Source organism: Podarcis cretensis (assembly GCF_951804945.1).
Source record: "Podarcis cretensis genome assembly, chromosome: 3".
NCBI lineage: Eukaryota > Metazoa > Chordata > Lepidosauria > Squamata > Lacertidae > Podarcis > Podarcis cretensis.
The window spans coordinates 19311899-19335142 of NC_137172.1; the positions used below are offsets into that span (position 1 = coordinate 19311899).

General features: G+C 44.1%; 1 protein-coding gene, 1 long non-coding RNA gene and 1 pseudogene across 7 annotated transcripts in view; 1 reads left to right on the forward strand and 2 right to left on the reverse strand.

The window, feature by feature from the left end:
- The window catches only part of LOC307211693 (phosphofurin acidic cluster sorting protein 2-like), a 182047-nt gene that overhangs the window by 33673 nt on the left and 125130 nt on the right, over positions 1-23244 (forward strand). The window lies entirely within an intron of this gene.
- LOC307212083 lies at positions 4280-21885 on the reverse strand. 2 transcript variants are annotated; one of them, XR_013836807.1, is made up of 4 exons: positions 20945-21885; positions 20433-20490; positions 9231-9304; positions 4280-4370 (listed from the first exon to the last, which is right to left on the reverse strand). It is a non-coding gene; the product is annotated as an uncharacterized lncRNA (long non-coding RNA). The 2 variants fall into 2 exon arrangements; XR_013836808.1 differs by having other exon boundaries at positions 20433-21885.
- Positions 7126-8055, reverse strand: LOC307211865 (small ribosomal subunit protein uS5 pseudogene; annotated as a pseudogene). The gene has a single exon. The product of its transcript is annotated as a small ribosomal subunit protein uS5 pseudogene (transcript).

Genomic DNA, 23244 nt, shown 5'->3' on the forward strand with positions numbered 1-23244 from the left:
AAAATAAGCTGTTCGACAGTGGAATTTGCTGCCAAGGAGTGTGGTGGAGTCTCCTTCTTTGGAGGTCTTTAAGCAGAGGCTTGACAACCATATGTCAAGAGTGCTCTGATGGTGTTTCCTGCTTGGCAGGGGGTTGGACTCGATGGCCCTTGTGGTCTCTTCCAACTCTATGATTCTATGATTCTATGAGGACGTCCTACCATACCTTCCAACATTTCCCTGATGAAAATAGGGATATCCTAAAGAAAAGTGGGACATTCTGGAATCAAATCAGAAACCAGGACGGCTTCTGTGAATCCGGGACTGTCCCTGGAAAATAGGGGCACTTGGAGGGTCTGCCATTGTTCAGTAGGTTACATTGCAGCCTCACAAAAGTCAAATGCTTACACACAAACACCACACACACACACACTGCTCTTCCTAACACACTAATGCCCAGTGCAGGATTGGAAAAGCAGCATGGGTATTATTTGGAATAACTTATTTTCTCCCCCCAGAGCAGAAGCAGCTGGATTAATAATCCTTTCCAAATGTGGCACTGCGTATAACTTCTTGCTTGCCTGCAAGTGATAAGTGCGGTTTGTTTTTCCTTTCCCTCTTTCCTTCAGCATGAAATTCGCATTGTGGGAACCCCTAGGAGCAACAAGAGTAGCTCAGTCTCAGTCAAATTGTGTTTGTGGGTGATAAAAGAGGCGGCTTAGGAGAAGCTGGTATTTCCGTGGATGTACAGTGATGTGACGGCCACGTTCTCTTTGTGGAAAGTGGTTGGAGGCTGCATGCTGGCAGTGGGCGGGACCAAAGCGAACCATCCTGCACACTCTTGCCTAGAAAGAAAGACATTCCCCATTCTCGGCTTGTCTTTCTCACTATGTGCTGAAAACGAGAAACCCTTTCTTGGTGCACAACGAGGCCAAGCGCTTAGCTGGCAATGCAAAAAGAGAGCAATCTGTTCCTAAATCACCAGTTTAGCCCCGTCCCTTTGGGGCCCCAGATCACCTCATCATTTCAAACACTGACAAGTGACTACAGCTGCTGTGATGACCCAGGATGGGTTTTGGGCGATATGAGAAGGGGAGGAGTTGAATGGGGGCGTGGCTAAGGCAGAAGAGGTGTGGCAGGCTAGATTTGGCTCATAGGCCAGAGATTCCGTCTCATTTATTAGCAAAACTTCCTGTTGTAGGCTCATGTTGCCTTTTTGCTTTTCTAAGATTCTTTTCTGTCCAGTACTGGAAGTTTCCTATTAGTATTGCCAAATTACAGATCCGTAGTGTAAGCTCCGTCACTAAGTGCGTACTCAGCAGGGAACCTACAGCCAGTTCTGGCTCTCTGGAGACCTTACCTGTCTAATAGATGTGTTTTTGAATAGGTGTTTGTCATGTACGTACTTTTCATGACAAACAATGAAGGTGAACGCTTAATGTGTTTTTTGTACACGTATACATCTCGCTAGTGTACAAAGAGGTTTTCAGGGAGCCTATGACTGAGCAGAGATATGCACCCAGGTCTGATCCCAAACAACTCTGCGGCCTCAGTCAAGCCCTACTTAGGAAATACATTCTAGAGTCTGCCTTGCACTGCCATTACTTGTACAGTAAATAAAATTAGTTTTTTATTTGTACCCCGCCCATCTGACTGGGTTTCCCCAGCCACCCTGGGAGGCTTCAGGGAGCTTGCTGTGTGGGTAAGTTGGATGGAAGTCAGCATTTTTTGGGGGGTTGATTTCCCACTCCTTTTTCACTTGGGGATCTTCAGCTTCCTTTGTCCTGCTGTGCAGTTGTGTCTGTAAGGCAATGGGTCACGAACCAGGTCGATGTATGAGATCCACTACTGTCTGGGAGCACCAGTCGGACGTACATTCAGAGAGTACAAATTACTTTTAGGGTAATTGGGCATTGAAACTCAGGTGGTTTCTGTATGGATTGGAAGTCACCAGGTGTGACAGCTTTTTTTAGGCCAGGGGTGGGGAACCAAAGGTGGCCCTCCAAACCTCTCTATTTGGCCCTTGGCACTCTCCCCAGGCCACACCTGCTTCCCCCAGGCAACTCTGCTTCATCACCCACCTTTAGTGTTTTTGCCTGGAGGGAATGTGTCCTTGAACTGTGACAAGAACTCCTAAAGGTAAAGGTAAAGGTACCCCTGCCCGTACGGGCCAGTCTTGACAGACTCTGGGGTTGTGCGCCCATCTCACTTAAGAGGCCAGGGGCCAGCGCTGTCCGGAGACACTTCCGGGTCACGTGGCCAGCGTGACATCGCTGCTCTGGCCAGAGCCAGAGCCGCACACGGAAACGCCGTTTACCTTCCCGCTGGTAAGCGGTCCCTATTTATCTACTTGCACCCGGAGGTGCTTTCGAACTGCTAGGTTGGCAGGCGCTGGGACCGAGCAGCGGGAGTGCACCCCGCCGCAGGGATTCGAACCGCCGACCTTTCGATCGGCAAGCCCTAGGCGCTGAGGCTTTAACCCACAGCGCCACCTGCGTCCCTCCTGCTTGCCTGAATAGAGGGTGGAAAGGGGTATTTGAGTTGTGTATAGCCTATTGCACAAAGGTAACATTTGCATATTCTGTCCCACCCAGTCTTGTTTCTGACCCTTGCACCTTACTGGCCTGTGGCTCCCAGAAAGTTGCCCAGAAGGGAATGTGGCCCCAGGGCTTCAAAATGGTCTGGGCTGAGTACATTCCATGTATCCATAGGATCTCCATCAGGTATATTATCGGGTGTAGAACTGGCCACCTTTAGAATATTGAGAATAATGAAGCTGTCAGGAATGCATGATCAGTGTCACTTGAAAGTCATAAACCAGAGAAGTACTAACTAGGTAAGGAGTGGTGTGAGGCTTGAATGCCTAATCCCCGTTCATTTCTCTCTCTTCCCTTCCCTTTTTCCACCCCAGAAATGTCAAATTATGCAAACCAAAGAGGAGCTTGATTCCTTTTATCTATTTCTGATGCAGACTTTAGGGCTTGGCTCAGAGTTTTATGGGAACAAACATGTGCAAATCCTGAGTTCAGGAGTCAGGATGATTGGGCTCAAATTTTTCAAGGCTGTTTTAAAAACAATGGCGATAGAGAAAAGTTGTAGTTGAATGAAAAGACTAATCTAAGATCCACAAGAAGTACTCAGCAGGGGAAAGTTGAGTATCGTCCCAAGGATGGCTGGTTTTAAGATTATAGTTCTTATTGATCGCTGAAACACCAGAACTGTGCCCCTGATTTAACTAGAAACAAAATGTAGTTTTCCAGTCTTTGGGTTAAATAATTCTTGAAGCACTTCACCAAACTGGTTCAGAGATCACATTTTCAGTTCAACAAACCTTGGTTGAAATCAGCTTTGCAAATTAGGATGGCAAACCGTTGTAATGTGTAAGGAGCACTCAAACTTCAGTTTCCTGCTTTATGTGTCAGAGCAGATTGGAAATCCTGTATTAAAGTTGGGTACAGAAGGGGAGGAGAGACTGCACTGAATGCTATTTTAATTGATCATATTGCAATATAATTATTACTCATCTGCACCAAATCCTGCAACAAATAAATATTTCTGAGACAAGTTACCACCACAGTTAACCGATCTAGAATGCTGTCCTTGATTGGACATTTTACTGCTGTGTGATTCTGAAAATCTTTCCCTCCCTTCCCTTTATAAGGCCTTTAAAAGTGGACCTTAGTGTGATTTAGCATGAATGAGTCGCATGCTACTGCATGCTACCCAATTGCTCATGCTTTGCTACTCCCCTGGTGTAAATGGTTAAACAAGCCAGGAAGCTTTGACCTCTCATTCCATCCATAGTGGGGATCGTGATTTCTTGCTCCCTAAGAAGTCACGGTTTTTAGTCAATCTTAAGTCATGGTTTGTTTTCGGCTTGCTGATTGGAACTTGTTAGGGACCAGCAAACCATAGTTCTTGGTTCTGACATAACAGGAAACTATGGCTTCTTTATTGGTTTTATGCTGCTTCCAGCCAGGGAGCAACAAAGTGGGAGTGATCACACAGTGTATTGTTTTTCCTTGCTAAACTAGATTTTCCGGTTTACTGCAAACACTGCCACTTTCTGTTTGGTCCCCAACATGACCCAAAATTCCATGTGCAAAGTACTCCCATTCATTTTCTGGGAAAGGAGGTAGCTCCATGGATATGCAACGAATGGATTTATCTTTCTGCAAGCTGAGCATTCTCTACTCATAAAAGAGAACACGAGGAAAACACTTGCTTATTAAGCAGAGCATCAATGGAGTCAGTCTCTGTATTCAGCAAACACTGAACATACCCAGGATCTTAGAAAGTCCTGCCAGGTTTCTCTCCTCTCTGATGCAGAGGTTGCATCAAAGGTTCCTGCTGAGGCGCTGGCAGGTTTCAACCAGCACTTTTTATCAGAACTGCAAAAAAAATAAAAAATAAAAAGTTTCCTGAAATACAAAAAAATGTTTATGCAATGGGAACATAGGAAGCTGCCTTATATGGAGTCAGACTATTGGTCTATATAGCTCAGTGTTGTCTGCACTGATTTGGCAGCAGCTATCAGGCTCAGGTCTCTCCCAGTCACACCTGGAGATGCCTGGGATTGAACTGGGGACCTTCTGTATGCAGATCAGATGCTCTGCCACTGAACTATCACATTTCCCCATTACATACCGTATTTTTCACTCTATAGGACACACCCAACAATAGGACGCACCTTGTTTTAGAGGGGGAGAACAAGAAAAAAAGATTCTCCCCCTCTTTGCGCAGCGCCCCTTCAGTGAAGCGGCAGGAGAAACTGAGCCCCTTCCATTTCTCCTCCCGCTTCGCTAAAGGGGTGCTGCACAGCTCTCCCTCTCCCACATTGCCTTCGACTTCAGTGAAGGCAACCCGAAGCCTCTGGAGCGCAGCGGGAGTTTCCGCTGCGCTCCAGAGGCTTCGGGTTCCTTTCGCTGAAGTCAGGAGAGCAGGACTCTCCTGGCTTCAGCAAAAGGAGAGGCGAAAGGAAAGGCTTCAGCAAAAGGAGCAGCCTTCCCGCTGCTCCCTGAGCTTGTGGGGCTGGTGGTGGGGGAAGCCCGGCTTTCCCCCACCCCCAGCCCCAAAGAGCAGGTTGGGGAGCAGCGGAAAGGTTGCCACGCAGCCTTCCCGGTGCTCCCCGAGCTTGTGGGGCTGGCGGTGGGGGAAGCCCGGCTTTCCCCCACCCCCCAGTCCCAAAGAGCAGGTCAGGGCTGGCGGGGGAAGCCCGGGTTCCCCCCTCCAGCCCCAGGGACCACACATTCGCTCCATAAGACACACAGACATTTCCCCTTAGATTTTAAGAGGAAAAACGTGTGTCTTATGGAGCGAAAAATACGGTAACTAAGATACATTCTGATCTCATTTACTGAGGCTGTAGAATTCTGCTCTGTGATCCCTTTTTAAAAAAATGGGGATGGGACAGGACAGAGGGAATCCATGAAATGTTGTGCAGCATCTGTCATGTATAGGATGATGCTCAGCCAAGCATCTCTCTCTTTTTTTAATAGGCACTGCTTTCGGAGTTGGGCCAGTCCAAATATAGGCAAGAAAGGAAGGCAATATTGCCTTCAATAAGTTTCCTCGTTACTGCTCCCTCCTTTGAAAGTCTTAGATTAATCAGGCCTTCGCTAATATGGTGCCCTCTAGATGTTTTGGACTACAACTCACATCCTTCCCAATCAGCACATCCTTGGATTGAATATTTCCAGATTTGATCTTTTCTCCATGATCACTTTGGAGCAAACCAACTATTAGGGCACCTCATTGGCAACCATGCAAAACTCTCCCCAAATTTCTTCCAAGTATCTATTAAGAAGGACTGAGATTCCATTAATGCATTAAAAAGCAACTCTAGCTCTCCATTGAAAGACACTAGTATCTTAATTTTCTTAATCATCCTTCGGCTTTTCAGTGTGAATAAGTTATTCAAAATGAGTTAAAGATTTGGGCACACTGTGTTCTCTCAGCCTGTGTGATAAAGTATGACCTAATTTGTAAATATTGATAAAGCTGAAGTCTCATTCAGCACTGTAATTTCCGCACAAGAAAGTAACTCTGTTATCTGTAATTAAATCCCTTTATCTTGTCGGGTCACTTTGATTCTAGACCCTAAAATCATACTGCTCCAGAAAAAAGGTAGTATGTAAAAACGGGGTGAGTAGAATGACATGTGGTCTTGAAACAAATGTGAGATTTCCCCATACTATCGGAACTCCACTGTCAAACATTCTTTGTTTCCTTATACCATGTGAGTCCTTCTAGTTCAGTATTGTCTACACCAGGTGTCTTCTGGAAACCATTTGAGACTCAGGACCCACTTTTAACCCAAACATGCATTTGGAGACCCGTTTCTTTTTTCTTTTGGCCAGGTATTTGCATGGTGGTAGCGCTTCTGTTGCAACCCACCTTGGATCAGGCTGTGACTCACTAGTGGGTCCCCACTCATCCATCAGTTGAAGACCAGTGGTCCAGCCCCACCTGGAGAGGCCAGGGATTGAACCTGGGACCTTTTGTATGCAAGGCAGATGCTCTGCCACTGAGCTTTGGCTCTTCCTCAAGAAAGGGGAGACCAGGGTTCAAATCACTCGGCCGTGAAGGTCCCTGGGTGACCTTGGGCCTGTTGCTATCTCTCAGCCTAACCTACATGAGAAGGTTGTTGTGAGGATGACATGAGGTCGGGGAGGGACCATGTGTGCTACCTTGAGCTCCTTAGAGGAAAAGTGGGGACTAAATAAACAGCTGTTATAGTGCCCCCATGGTATTAAAGCTCCCAGAAAAGGAGGGATGTAATTTTTTTTATTGTTTTTGATTTGTTTTATTTAGGGTTAGGGTTAGGGAGTGGGTTTTTTTAGTTTAGTTTATAGTGATTAGGTTGTGTTTTGTACTGTTTTTATGTTGTATTCTATTGTGTGTATATGTGTGTGTATATATATATATATATATATATATATATATATTCTGTTCTTTCTTCTTTTCTGTTCTTTTTCTTTGCTTCTGTTTTCTCTTCTTTTAAAAGTAATAAATATTATTTTTTTAAAAAAATAAAGCTCCCAGATTATGACAGCCCAAGGAACCATCATTTCATTTTTAAATTGTATGTGCAGAAGTAGAGTTGTGGGAAAGTATAGAGATTCAAAATGTACCTTTTTTAAAAAAAAAAATCACTCTTGGCCACTTTATTTTAAAGTACATCTTTTAGGTAGTTGCCACAGCAGCTGCTTGGGTTCTCTGCACAGATACTTTGGTAGCATGAGTCTTTGCAAGATGATCAATGAACTCCTGATAAGGTGACTTGGTGAACACAGTCTCTTTCCACATATCAGGGGTAAGGTAACTATAGGTCTTTGAGATGGCATCAAAGGTGGCCTTGGCAAAGTTGCCCAAGGTGGCAGTGCAGCCCCTGGCTGATGTGTAACAGTCGTCAATACCAGCCAGCATCAGCAATTTCTTGGGAACTGGGGCAGACACAATTCCAGTACCACGTGGCGAAGTGATGAGACGCACAAGTACGGAGCCACACCGACCTGTTACCTTGCAAGGTACAGTGTGCGGCTTGCCGATCTTGTTTCCCCAGTAGTCTCTCCTCACGGGCACAATGGACAGCTTCGCAAGAATGATGGCCCCATGGATCGCGGTGGCAACTTCCTTGGAGCACTTGACCCCAAGACCAACATGACCATTGTAGTCACCAATCTCCACAAAGGCCTTGAACCTGGTGCGCTGACCAGCCCGGGTTTGTTTCTGAACAGGCATGATCTTCAAAACCTCATCCTTCAGGGATGAGCCCAGGAAAAAGTCAATGATTTCAGACTCCTTGATTGGAAGGGGGGAAAGGTAAATCTCCTCCAGAGACCTGATTTTCATGTCCTTTACTAGGCAACCAAGTTTGGTGACTGGAATCCATTCTTTGTCTTCAGCTTTGCCCCGAGCTCCACGCCCTCGGCCACGGCCCCTGCCACGGCCTCTCCCACGCCCTCGGCCTCCACTGCCAAAGCCTCATCGGAAGCCTCCCCTGGCAGCTGCTCCTCCACCTGCAGCTGCTCCAGCTCCTCCTGCCCTTTGCACAGCACCGGCGCCGTCCGCCATTTGGTGTTCTCGACTAGAAGCTTCAAAATGTACCTTTTAAAAAAAAGAACGAAGTTCAAGAATATGCATGATAGTTTTACTCAGAATAGACCCATTAAGCTCAATGGGTCATGATTAGCTAATCGCCAAATCACAACAAAATAAGACGAGAACAGTTCATTCAACGAGAAATGGTCAAGACAATACATAAAATGCAACAGACTCTGCAGAGGGCGGGGGGACATGTGTTGTTCATTATATTTTGTATGATGTTCATTTCCTACTTTTCAATTTACTCTGAGATACTACACGTAGAAAATATTATAGAAAATTATGTCATGCCTTCAAGAGAAAGCTGCATTTCAGTGGGAGTCCTTTGAAAGGTGTTCTGTGAAGTTTTTAGCTTTGTGACAGTAGCACTGCGTGAGGTCTTCCCTGTTCCTGTTACGGACCTTAAAACTAAGGAACCGATTGAACTTTCTAGCTTTTGAAGGTAGCTTAAAACAAGAAACAAGTGGCTTGCTTTTACTTTTGCCAAAATGCATACCTTTTAAATTTTTTAGATGTTGATAAAGAACAACTCACCTTGTGTGATCCCCTGACCACCCCTGCATGCTTTAAATTATTTTCTTTCTTTTCCCCTCTTAATTTAAAATACTAGCTGTGTTCCTGTTTTGGAAGTTTTCAGAATGAGAGTAGCACCGGACCTGGGGTATCAGATGCTGAATTGGAACAGAGTGCCTTAATGGAACTACCTAGCTTACTTCTTTTTTTAGTCTCCTGATTTTCTCAGGAGGGGTCAGTTGTATAGTTGCACAAGTTAATGGACTACAAGCTGTCATGCTTCTAGTTTGGCTCTTTACGCAGAGCCACGACATTATTCTGTAGTCATTTTCGGACATAAGCTGTAAACCATGGTGTAGTGTTCCGTAAATGAGTCTGGAGCTATATATTTTCCCCCTTCCCAATTTGTCTCTGGTGTTACTACGAGGAGGAGTTTTGAAGCATCTTTTATTTTCAACTAATCTTAGTTTGTCTGAACAGGGGCAAGCTGTGGTTTGCCTAATCTATGATTTGTGCAAACAACCCAAAATCAGGCTGTGGTTTCTCGCTCGTTCGCCTCCTTTGATGAATTTATTTTGCTCCGCTCCATTTTGGGATGGTTTTATGTGTTTTGAAATTGTAGCGATTTTTACCTGTTTTGAAATTGTATTTTCTCTTTGTGGTTGCCTTCCCTGGGACATTGTGGTGAAGGGCGGGCAAATTAATCCTGTAAACAAACAAAGAAACCATAGTTTATAAATGAGTCCAATTCCCGATTCAGATAAAATGACAAGGTGTGGTTAGTTGAAATAAGCGAATGCTTCTGTACTTCTATTTGTGATTGTGATGGAGGTGAATGCAGAGGGGGGAGTGCATAAGCCTGTGGTTTGTCCCTGTAGCTCTAAACTGTGGTTTAGCATTCTGTCCAAATATGCCCGGTGTGTGGAGTAGTGTGTTAGTGTGGTTGGCTTTTTGGGTGGTAGCTTTGCTGTACTTGCTGCTTTTTAAAAATGAGAGTTTCTTGCCATTTCCTGCCCTTGCAGGTAAAGCAGGTTTTTTTCTGCTTAGGAGGAGTACTTAATTGCTTCATTTTGAGGATATATGTGCATATACACCAGCGCTATGAGTTTCTATTCTATTCTCATGTGAATTTAGAAATGCTGAATTGCCATGGTAGCTGGCATGCGGCTTTCTTGGAGGGCAATTATCTCCTTTGGAGATAATCTTTGCTCACTTCTCTTCCCCCCACCCCCAAATATTTCAGGTAGCGTGGAGTGAGGGCTCAGACCTGGGGAGAATCACAGATTGGAATTGCTAGTGGAAAGCAAGGGGAATCCTTTCCCCTGCAAGGGGCTACACAAATCCACAGCATATTTGGGTGAAGATGGTATTGAGAGGACAGCCGTTGTTTGCCTTTTGCTTCAGGTAGGCTGCCTGTTAGTTTTCAGGTGCTGATGCTACCTATCTAGGAGACAAGTTCAGAATATGCAGCCTGACTTTAAAACAGCCCGGCTGTCAACCCTGACTTTCAGTGGCTATTTAAGCATTTCCTGTCCAATCACCTCTCCAACTAGAGATGTTGAGAATCGGATGCCAAGGTCCTTTGCATACAGAACCTGCGGCAATACATTCAGATGCTTTTAAGTATGTTGCCTGCTCGTAATGGGGCTAAGAGTGTGCCTTCCTTTGGCTAAAACACAGGTTGTTTAACTACCCGCTTGTTAATTGATATACTGTTTATGAATTTAGTATTTATTTTCAGCCAAGCCGGAGCCTCTTTCCTAAACACTGAATGGAAAGCCTGTAGGTTTATGATAGCATTGTCACTGTCAGATAATGTTCCATATTGTTTGCTCTTTGCTATTGTGTTTGCATTACGTTAAGCCACTTTGGGGATCCTTTCGCAGGGAAAAGCAGGTCGCAAGGGATGGTGTGCTCTTCTGCTAAGCAGAGGCAGAAAGCTGTGCCAGCAGCTGATTTTTCTAGGATGCATGGCTGTAACTCAGGGATGGGGCATTTGCCTGGTATACGGAACATCCCAGGTTCCATCCCCAATATCTCCCAGGTAGGACTGGGAGAAACATTTGCCTGGAATACTGGAGAGCCTCTGCCAGTCAGTGTAGACTTTACTGAGCTAGATGGACCAGTAGTTTCCCATGTGAGTTTGGAGGCTTCTTGGTCACAGCTGACACAATGAGTCCTCTTTTGCTTGGAAGAAAATAGCCGCTGTGGCCTAGTGGTTAGAGTGCCATACCAGAACCTGGGAGACCAGGGTTCAAATCCCCCCTCAGCTGTGAAGCTCCCTGGGTGATGGGTCAGCCACAGTCTCTCAGCCTGACCCAACCTCACAGGTTTGTTGTGAGGATAAAATGGAGAGGGAGAGAGGCATGAGTGCCACCTTGAGCTGTTTGAAGGAAATGTGGGATGTGGATGTACTAAATAAAAAGATTCATAGGAAACCATAAGACCTCAGGTCCCTTCTGGGGAGCAGCTTCCCTCCCATCCCTGGGAGCCTGTTGACTCCTTGGCAAAACTAACTGCTAAGTTAAAGTTCTGTGAGTTGGGCTTGCTGCTGGTGCTGTGGCATGCAAAATCAGACCACAGAGGTTGGGACAGACTCTCTGCTGCCTCGCACAGTGTCCTCTGCTTCCTTCCGAGCTGTAATTGTGTGGGTATGCAATACAATATCCCATCATTGCTCCGGAGCGACTCAGGACATGTACAAATATTCCCACTTGACCATTATTCTGCCCGGCATGAAATTGTTACATGTATTTTAAAGCTTATTATTGTGTCGTCCTTGTCCTATGAAGCCCGGTTGCCTTAGATACCATGGATCTGGTAACTAGGGCAACTAGACGTAACTGACAAAAATGGAGAAAGCAGCAATGAATCTTCCTTCATGCTTTCTGAAATCAACTTTGGATAAGACACTTGCTGAGAGACAGAACCGGGAGGGGGAATTGCCTGTCCACAACCCCCTGCCCACCCCTGAGAGACCTTTGTGGGGGCTATGTTCATTCATTCCACTTACCATCTCTTTTTCTGCAGCCGCCCTTTTCCTTCAAGGGCACACAGCCCTACCCTCTGTACTTTTTGAGATGACCCAGGTGTCCCGTGTGTTGTGTGGCAGGGAAGAGATTTATGAACTCAGACAAGCTTGCAAGAGGATGTTCTGCCTGCTCAGCGGCACTTCCTCTCCCCCTCCCTTCATAGGAACCTAAGAAGAGCCTGCTGGATCAGGCCAATGGCTCATCTATTATTATTTTTTTAAAATAATTTTTATTAACCAACCAATCAAATCAAATCACATCACATCACATAAATTCCGAATTACAAAACCAAATTTTAAATTTTTGTTGAGGGGACCCATATTTCAAGTTCCGAAAGGGGATTCCGATCATCTTCTTGCTACTGCGTTAATATCCACAAATCAGTCCAAATAATGTTCATAATTCTATCCAGTCTTATCTTGCTCAGGCCAATGGCCCATCTAAGTCCAGCATCTTGGTCTCACCACGGCCAACCAGATGCCTGTGGAGACCTTTCAAGCTGGAACAGCGCACAAGAGCACTCAGCCTTCCTGTGGTCTCCTGCAGCTGGTGTTCAGAAGTATTGCTGCCTCCAGCTGTGAAGGCAGATTATAGCCATTACGGCTAATAGCCATTGAGAGTCTCCTTCACCAGGAAATCTGTCTAATCTTCTTCTAAAGCCACCTAAATTGGTGGTCATCCCAGCCTCCTGTGGGAGTGAGTTCCGTAATTGAACTGCGTGCTGGTATAAAGAAGCACTTTCTTTAATCTCTCCCAAATTCAGCTTCATTGGAGGTCCATGAGTTCTGAGAGAGGGAGAGAGAAAAACTTTTCTCTATCCAGTTTCTCCATGCCATGTACAATTTTTACAAACTTTGATCATGCTGCCTCTTCTCTAAACTAAAATCGTCCAAGCACTGCAGCCTTTTTGGGAGTCCCTCCGTCCCCTCGATCATTTTGGTTGCCCTTCCAACTCAACAGTATTATTTTTGAGGTGAGGAGGCCAGAACAGGCTTCCAAGTGGAGTCGCACCTTACATTTGTGCCTTCTCCCCTATCTGCTCCAGATCTTTTGGATCTCACCTGTCAATCCTGCACCCAGCTTTGCTGTTCAGGGAGCTGCGACTGGCTTGTCCAGCTCCTTGTCGCTGCTGCTGATCTCTAACTTAACAACCACTTCCTGTGGGGAAGGGCCTTTCCTGCAGTCTGCTGTGCACCCTTCACAGAATATTGTTGGACTTCAGAAGGATGCCAAGGGACAGAGTTGTGGATACACTGCGCTTTTGGTATCCTTGCAGCTAAGGCTGTACAAAAACGGCAAGAGGAGCTCCACTGCTTTGGGGAATAATATCCCCGCCCCCCACACTACCCCAAGTCCACTTGTAGTGCTGTAATTGTTAGATCCATTTGGAGTTATTTTCTTTTTATTCCGCAGGCGACTACTACTCTCTCTCACTCACACACACAGCCTGGAGGCTGAGGCTGTGCGCTGTTCAGAGTACAGAAGCATATTGAGTATTTTTGTTTTGTTGTTCTTGTTTTCCCCATTGGCAAAGAGCTGGGCTAGGTGACTTAAGAGATCTCCTTACCCAGGAATCTAGGTTCCTATTAAGCCATCTTCTGCCTGAATTGGCACAGCTGGGTCATCTGCCTGGGCTCCCTATATTGGAGGGACAAGTGAGGTAGAATAAATGCTCTCCGCTGGCATTCATCCACTCTTCCGTCTGTGGTGGTGGGCTGTTTGTTTCTTGTCTTTTTCTTTTTCTTTTTTTGGCAGGGGGTATATTTTTCCTGAATCCCTCCACAAGCTGGTTTCTTGAAGCAGGAACGCTAACCTGCCTCTAATGTTAAATGCAAAGCCAAGCCAAAAAAGGGGAGGTGTCACAGAGGGAGAACTCTGTGATGGAACTGTCAGGAGCTCCACCCTGACGGAGAGGCCATGCTGGTTTGCAGGGGGCCACACTGAACTCCAGAGACTGTGAGCGATTGCTTTGACGGCGCGTGTTGTCAACTAGAAATAACTACTGAGGCATCAGCTTTTTACCCAGGCTCTGGCAGGAGCATATGTTTCCAGTGCGAAAGGAGAAGCGGTGACAGATGTCAAAAGGCTTGCAGTGGTGATATTTGTTTTTTCTAAAGGCTTGGCAGGGTTCCACGGAGAAATTGTGCCATGCGCAGAAAAGGGAAGTTGTGCTCCAGTGTTGCGTTGGGGAAGAGTGCTGTTTCCACCCAGTCTCTCTGATTTAATGGAACTGTATCTGTGTGGTGGTTTCTTTGAAATGGTTAATAGGGCCAAAGAAATATCAAGGATGTGCCTTCCTTCTTTTTAGAATGTTTTATATCTTGCCCTTCTTCCAAGAAACTCAAGGTGGAGTACATGTGTCTAAAAAGATAAAGGTAAAGGACCCCTCATCTTGCTTTACTGGCGGAGGAAGCTGACGTTTGTCCACACACACACACACACAGAGAGAGAGAGAGAGAGAGAGAGAGAGAGAGAGATGCTTGCCCAGAATGGCGCAGTGCAGGACACATCATGGCTGAACTGGTGTTTTGAATCTGCCCTATTATTGCTATGTATTTACAGTACAGTCGTACCTTGGTTCTTGAACAGAATGCGTTCTGTGAGTCCGTTTGACTTCCAGAACTGTTCAAAAACCAATGTGTGGCTTCCGATTGGCTGCAGGAGCGTCCTGCAGCCAATCGGAAGCCACATCGGACGTTCGGCTTCCAAAAATCATTTGAAAACCGGAACACTCACTTCCTGGTTTTGATTGTTCGGGAACTGATTTCTTCGGGAGCCGAGGTGTTTGAGATCCAAGGTACGACTGTAATAACTACTTTAATGTTTGCAAATAATGAATTTAAATTGTTATTATTATTATTATTATTATTATTAACAACAACAACAACAACAACAACAACAACAACAACAACAACAACAACATCATAATAGTAACCTGTCCTTCATCTAAGCAGAAATCAGGGCAGGATAACAACCTTGGCACTCTTAACTGGGCCTTCCCCTGACCTGATGCTCTCTAGTCTTTCCCAGCCAGCATGGTCAAAAGTCAGGGATGATGAGAGTTGGTAGAATCAAAAATATGGTTCAGGATGTCTGCTGTGACCATTACATCACATTGGCCTTCCTGTACAAGAGCATCACCTTCTTCTGCTTCGGAGCTGCTCCACAGTCACCACGATGGAGTTTACATAACATACAGGGACGGACGGACGAGGTTGCCATCTATTCTTTGTTTAAAACTATGAAGGCTCTCAGGACTGGGAGAGACCTTTTGCTGCCCGAGAGCCTGGGAAACTCCTGCTCGCTCCCTCCAAATGTTTTGGATGTCACCCATCATCTCTGACCATTGGTCACGTTGTCTGGGACTGATGGGAGTTATAGTCCAAAACTCAAGGCAGCAGATTGGAGAAGCCTGCATTAAATGGACTAATGGTCTGAGTTCAGAATAAGGCAGCTTCTTCATATGTCTACAAAGTCTCATGTACCTTTTAGAAATCTTGCACAGAAGAAAGAACAAACCTAGCTATCTTTCTCTCTCTCTTCACAAGGCTACAGAGATGGGAAAAACTACATTTGGTGATATTTTCTGTTGGCATTAAAGGTCCAAGAGCTCCTTCAGGATCTGTATGTGGCAACCTTGTTTATGAAGTACCATCAAAAAGGCTGAAAGCAAAGCTGATCTGTCTAGAATTGGGTATGGCATTGGCTGTTCTCGTTTAGGATATGGGCTGGTTCTGCTGCTAGGAAGCCCCTGCCCCCATGGCTGAATTCTAAATTCAGTCTGGTTTGTTTAGCAGTTATCTCTGCTTCTGGGCACAGTTCCAAGTGCTAGTGTTGACTTAACCTGATGGTAGGCAATTTTGGGCTTTGTATCAGAAAGACCTTCTCCTCCCATATGAGCTGAGCTGTTTACTGAGGTTATCATCCTAGATCCATTACAGCACTGGAAACTGCAGGAGGGGAGATTGCTCCTGTGCTCATCTGCTTGGCCACTCTGAGAACAGGATGTTGGAGTACGTTGGGCTGCTGGCCTGATCCAGCAGGCTCTTCTTCCATTCCTGTAACCAGGACTTGTGAACCTGTGGCCCTTGACACGTGGTTCAACTCCACACGTTCCCTATCCCTGTCCTTGGCCCTTTTCCAGGTGCCCCCACTTTCATAGAATGATAAAATCATACAGAGTTGTAGGGTTGGAAGGGGTCACAAGGGTCATCTAGTCCAACTCCCTGCAGTGTAGGAATCTCAACTAAAACATCCATGACAGATGACCACTCAACCTCTGCTTAAAAACTTCTAAGGAAGAAGAGTCCACCACCTCTTGAGGGAAACCATCCCACTGTTGAACAGTTCTTACTGCCAGAAAGTTTTTCCTGATGTTGGAATCTCCTTAGTTGGAATCTCCTTTCTTGTAACTTGAAGCCAGGGCAAGAGAAAACAAGCTATTTCCCTCTTCCATGTGACAGCCCTTGAGATACTTGAAGATGGCTATCATACCTCCTCTTGGTCTCGTCTTTTCCAGGCTAAAAAAGACCCAGCTCCTTCAACCGTTCCTCGTAAGGCTTGGTTTCCAGACCCTTGATCATTTTGGTTGCTCACCTCTGCACACAGCTTGTCAACATCCTTCTTAAATTGTGGTGCCCAGAATTGGACGCAGTATTCCAGGTGTGGTCTGACCAAGGCAGAATAGCGTGGTACTGTTATTTCCCTTCATCTGGACACTATACTTCTGTTGATGCAGCCTAGAATAGTGTTAGCTTTTTTTGCCGCTGCGTCACACAGTTGACTTATGTCAAGACCCCAAGATCCTTTCCACATGTACGGCTAGTAAGCCAGGTATCCCACATCTTATATTTGTGCATTTGGTTCCTCCTGCCTAAGTGCAAAGCTTTACGTTTGTCCCTGTTGAAATTCATTTTGTTAGTCTGGGCCCAGTTCTCCAATCTGTTAAAGTCATTTTGAATTCTGATTCTGACTTCTGCGGAATCAGAGGTCAGCCACTGAATAGCCCTTTTACAGACACCCACTCTTCCTTTGTTTTGGAGCTAGGCTTAATTTTATTTGAAAGATCTTCTAAGGCTGGGTGACTGGAGGTCCTTCTGCTGTTGTTGCCATTTGGTTTGGGTTTTAATTTTGTGCGGGTCATCTGGATTGGATTTCATCACTGTGTGTCTGCCTCTTTGTAGACTCCCCTGTGACATGCTGATGTATTAATATCTTGGCGGCAATCGTGTTTTCCCATAGCATAGCTAAATCTGAATGAATTGGAGCGGAAGAAAAAAATGAGTTGCTGGGAGTGGGGTCAGAAAGGAATGCTAAACCTGTGCAAACCTCTGGCATGGCCCTTCTTTGAGATACATGAAGAACAGGGTGGAGCTCATGGCCAGCTACTACATGACCAGTAAGATGCTGTTTCCAGTCCATAGGGACTAGAAGGGTGTGTTTAAAATATCTCATCGTTCTTTTCCATTGGAAAAAAAAAAAAAAGCTTGGGCTGTGTGCCTCAAGTCTCTGTGTAATATATACACTTGATGCCAAGAAAACCTAGGGTTTTACTGTTAGGAATATGGTATGCAATATCGCATTCGCACATATTTGCTTAATTTTTCACAGCTTACTCTTGATGCCTAGAGCCAGGTTTTGAAGGAACTTGGAAGCTTTTGTAAGAGAGGGAGGAAGGAAGAAACACTATGTGGCATGGCTTTGCGGGTTGAGGAGACGAAATAGTAGGAAATGTAGGAAAGGGACAGAGCCGAGCCCTGGATCTTCACTCCCCAGGCTGCTGGGGAAAGCTTTTTGCTTGCATCTACGTTATCTGCATGCTTGCAAACTTATCCTCACATCCATTAGCAATGGAAGCATTATTTTCAAGGCAAGAAAGCAGGCCTAAAAAGGTGGCAGCTTTGAGGATATTGAGCCCTGTAGCCGAGAACTGATTTAGTAATCTTAAGGCAAACTTGTGGGAATGTGTAATAGCCATGTTGTTGTTTTCAATCTAGCTTCTTGTACTGCCAACTGTAGAAAGAACACATGCTCTATAAGCTTCAAGCCCTGTGTGTGTGCCCATGATACAGGTAACTTCTCCCTTTCTTTCTTTCTGTCTGTCTGTCTGTGCGTCTCCCTTCCTCCCCCCCGCTCTCTCTTTCCCCTTAGCCTTCCGCAACCTGGCACCCTCCAGATGATGGGGCTATAACTTCCATCAGCCCCAAACGGTACAGTTTGGGAGGGCTGCTCTTTTCATGAGACTGCTGCAACTCGTCCCAGATCTACAATTCCCAGAGTTCCCTGTGAAGAGGCATTGGTTGTTAAACCACTCTGGGAACAGTATTTCAAGAAAGCGAATAGGGATCTCGTAACAATCCTCAGCACCCTTAACAAACTATAGCTCCCACATTTTTGGGGTTTGGGGGGGAGCCATGGCTGTTCAAAGGGCTTTAAATGTGTTGTTTCATGGCCTTAGTACTGAAGCCAAAATGTCTGCATTGGTCAAAAGGGCATATATAATCTTAGAAAAGGCCTGGCTGTGGAGGGCTGTAATGAAGAGCACCTACATTATAGGATTTACCTCTACAGTCATTATCTATAACCTCACTTTGAAATTTCGATTCCTTATCCATAAAACCTCGTTCTTTGCCATCTTTCTTAAACATCTCATTTACTTGGAAGTAGTGCATCCAGTCATATACATGTTTTTTCACCTGCTCATACGGTTTTATTTTCCACTTTCCTCCTTCTTTAAATAACAGTTGACCGTACGTTATCCAATTACTTCTCATATTAATTCTCCTTACACTCATGACTTCTAGAGGTGATAACCAACGTGGTGTTCTAGGTTCTAGTAGGTTTTTATACCTGTCCCATACCTCAATTAAAGGACCCCGAAAGATGTGGCTCTCAAAGCCTTTATGGATTCTCCTTTTCTCATGCCATAAGTAGGCGTGCCATCCAAATCTATTGTCGAACCCCTCTAGATCCAACAATTCGTTATTCTCTAATTTAATCCACTCTTTCACCCAGCAAAGACATGATGCCTCATAATATAGTTTCAGATCTGGCAGGGCAAAGCCTCCTCTTTCCTTTCTATCTGTTAACAATTTAAATTGAATTCTCAGCTTTTTGCCCTGCCAGATGTATCTCGAAATCGCTCTTTGCCACTCTTTGAAAATCTTACTCCCCTTAATTATAGGGATAGTCTGAAATAAGAATAATATCTTTGGAAGCACATTCATTTTAATTGTAGAGATCCTTCCCCAGAATGACAATTTCAGTTTTCCCCACACCTCTAGGTCCTTTTTTATTTCCTTCCAAACTAGTTCATAATTATTTTTGTATAAATCTATATTTTAGGAGTTATCCATATACCCAGGTACTTCACCTTTTTAACCACCTCTATTTGTGTTTGTTGTTGCAATACTTCTATTTGACCTTGATCCATATTTTTCACTATCATTTTTGTTTTTTTCTTGTTTAGTTTGAAACCCGCCACACTTCCAAACTGTTCCATTTCCTCCAAAACTTCTTTTACCGTAGTTGTTGGTTCTTCAATCATTATTACCAAGTCATCCGCGAACGCTTTGATCTTATATTCGTTTCGGCCGATTGTCACACCCTTTATTTCCTTATTTTGATGGTAAAAATTTATCTAAAATGTATAGGCTGTTGTTAGATTGGAATTTGGAAGATGAAGAAGTCAAGTCGGTGATGATTAGTTGGGCCAGGGATGTGGGTCATAATATACAATTTGAGGATTGGGAGAAATTATGGAAGGAGGGTCTGAAATTCACTGCATGTGTGACGTTGAAAGAGAATACAATGAAGATGTTCTATAGATGGTATATGACACCGGTAAAACTGGCGAAAATGTATAAGACATGTAATAGGTGTTGGAAGTGCAGGGATAAGGAGGGTACTTTCTACCACATGTGGTGGGAATGTAAGAAAGTGAAAGACTTCTGGGAAAAAATATATAATGAGTTAAAGAAGATCTTAAAATACACATTTGTAAAGAAGCCAGAAGTCTTTCTGTTAGGGATAGTAGGAAATGAGATAAAAAGGAAAGATTGTAAATTCTATCGATATGCAATCACAGCTGCAAGAGTGTTACTGGCCCAGAAATGGAAACAGCAAGAAATACCGACCGTGGAAGAGTGGAGAATGAAATTGTTAGATTACGCAGAGTTAGATAAATTGACAGGGAAGATCAGATACTCAAGAGACCAAAAGTTCATCGAGGACTGGGGGAAATTTGTGGAATATCTGGAATATTTAAGTGAAGGACAGATGACGCTTAAGGGATTCAAAGAAGCTCTGTAAAAAAGTAAGAAATATTGTCTAAAAGGAATAGGAAAAAAAGAGATAAACAATGTCAATATAAATTTGAGAAATGTGTAATTAAAATTATGACTATGGATGATTTACGGGACAGCTGAGGGAAGTCCAAAAGCGAAACAAGTTATGAAAATGATGTGAATCAATGTATTTTGTTTTGTTTTATTTTGTTTGCTGATGTTGATTAATAAAAATTATATGATAAAAAAAAAAAAGGATTTACCTCTACATCCCTGATGGTGGGACTGGGAGGAAGTGAGTAAAACAACTGTTTGGAATCTAAAGGAGGAGTGAAAATGCTGAAAGGTGCTTATTGTGCTGTGTGAACGGACTGCAAGGCAAAGGATAACATTCACTTAGTATGGATAAATGTAAAGTGATGGACCTGTGAGAGAAATGTTCAATTGCTTATCGTTCATTCCAGACTAAACAGTTCAGGGAAAAGATGTGGACATCTTTGTAGACCACTTAATGTACCTCATTACTGGGCTTCAGTGTCAGAAGAAATGAGATATTTGGCCGTTGTGCGAAAAAGCTGGAAACAAATAACACAAGTTAAACACCGCTATGAATTACTTTCTTTGCCCTTCTTTGGACTCCTCCGAATGCCTTGACTCCCAACTGCCGAATTGGAGGGTTGTGGGGTTTTTGAAGGCCCAAATAAGTGTGTTGCGAAGAGGCTGACAGGAATGGAATACTTCACATTAGTGAAGAAGCTAATGTGGGAAGACCCTGGCGTTTAACGTGATGGATGACACAGAGAAGGCAGATTGGGAGCGGTTTTGCTAGTGCCTTCCTGATAATGCAAGAACAGAAACACATTCAATGACATTGAAAGTTGGCAGATTATATATAAAAAAACCCACCCTGTAAGAAATAGATATTCAGGCAGTGTCGGGTTAGATTACAGAGCTCTTCGCTATGCCCTGTCACTTATGCCAAGGGCTTGGTGATATTTATAAATGCTCCATGGGCATTTTGATCAATACCTGCAACTGTACGCGTCAGGTTTCTAAAGGATGCCTTGTGTCTTAAGTTCCCGCAGATAAAGATGTGAGAACCAGTGTGGCTAAAGTGGAGAGGGGTGGACTTGGGCCTAGCTCAAATCTCTGTCCAGCAGTGAAGCCTCCTGAGGTAAAGCAGGCTGCAAGATGGCGACTAGTTCTATCCTTCTTCCTAGGGTGATTGTGAAGACAGTAGCAAGGGGAAATACATGTTGCAGATGCAAAATATGCCAACAGAAATCAGCCTGACACTTTCAAGGGTTTAAAATTCAAGTTTCTTTGGGGCTGTTTGCTGATGACTTTGTAAGGGCAATAGAGACGTTGCAACACTGCTGGAATGGGAAACTCGGTGAAAATACAGGCCTGGTTTGGGTGGGCGAGACTTTGAATCTTAAGCAGATTGTACAATGGCAGGCAATGAAAGGTTTTATTTCATCCTGTAAATTAGGCTGGAACCTCTCACCCCGCCCTGGTATAATTTTTAGTTTTCCTTCCCACAGTTTAGTGACTTTAGCTACAGTTGCATGCCCTACAGCTCTGCTTCGTTGCTTTCACCGCTATCCATTCTGTAATTTATTTATTTCTCAAATTTATATCCCGCCCTTCCTCCCCAAAGGAGCCCAGGGTGGCCAACTACAAGTGATGAAGCATCTTAAAAATGATGCAGAAACTTACCGGAAAAATAATAAATCAAGATAACAAACTTTTGATAAAATAATGGAAATAGTTTGTTGACTATTTACAAACAAACTGTAAAGAGATAAGAATATTGGCAGGATTATTGGAATAACCTGCAATTTTTATAAGAGTATGCATTTATGGTAGATGAATAAGTGATTAAGTTAAGTTAATTTGGAATAAGCAGAAAATAAAATAAAAAATTTAAGGAACCTCAGAAAGAGGGGGAAGGGAGTCAAGTTTCGAAATGTTAAAATGATTGTAAAATTATTGAAATATATAAAATTGAAAATAATAAATAAAAAAAATATTTAAAACGATTCCAAATGCAGATGCCGACTGGGAAATAACTTTAAAGACTAGTTAAAGAGGAAGGTCATTGGTATGAGCCAAAAAGACAACAGAGTTGGCTCTTGCCTAATGTTCATGGGGAGGGAATTTCAAAGGAAAGGTGCCACAACATGATAATGACTTGATTCCCACATCGTTCAGAGTGTCATGTTGGATTGGGCAAATAAGGGGCGAGACTATCTTTCAGGTATCCTTGTCCCACGTTGTATGAGGTTCTACACACCACAAACCAGCACACATTGAGCTTAACCTGGTACCCAATTGGCAGCCAGTGCAATTCTTTCAACCGTGGGGTAACGTGTCGGCGGCATTTCGCCCCACTGAAAACTTTTATTTTATTGCGGATTTTCCTTTTTTTGAATGTTTTAAATTGCTGTTTTTAACAGGTTTTACCAATAAGTTTGTTTTCTCCCTTTTGTAAGGTATTTCCAGGTGGTGTATATATATTATGAAATAAAAAAATAGATAGATAGATAGATATAGATAAATAGAAACATAGAATTGTAGAGTTAGAAAGGACCCCAAGAGTCATCTAGTCTAACCCTCTGCAATGCAGGAATTAACTGCGATTAATATGCACTTAGATATATAGATATCTGTGCTTACTTAACAATTCTGTAGATTATAGGAGACCGTGTCTAGGCAGTACATAGTTCAGCTTGAAAGTTGGCCAACTTCTTTGAGGAAGTTGGAACTTCTTAATGTATAACAGCCCTTGTGGCAGGGCTGCTAGTCTGCAATCAGAGCAGTTCCTCTTCTCCCTTTAAATCTGCTGCTAAACTGGGCGACAAAGCCTCTGTGCCTTCTCCCACCCTTTCTTCCCCTCTAGATTCTTCTATACCTGCCTCTTTCCCAACATGCTACATATGGGGAGGTAGTGGGGAAAACACATGAAAGGACCATAGAGGAAAAGGGTAGAACAAGCTTCTGCAGCTGCCTCTTCTCCCAGTTTAGCCCCAGACTTAAATAAAGGGAATCTCTGGGGCGCAACCTGGAACTTTACTTTGTGCACACCTGTGCTCTGCTTGAAGCAGTGCGATCTGGAGCACCTTTTGAGTTTGCGATGTGTATAATTGGTTTTTGGAGCATCTTGCCCCCTCCGCCTACCTCCCCGCAGTGGATTGAACTGGGTGGCCATTTCATTACATTCAGTTCTCGTTTCCGTAATGGCTGGGCTTAATAGCAATTTCCCACTAACTAGAGAAGATGCTCATCTACCATGATAACGTCTTACGGGGAAGGAAATTACCCTGGTA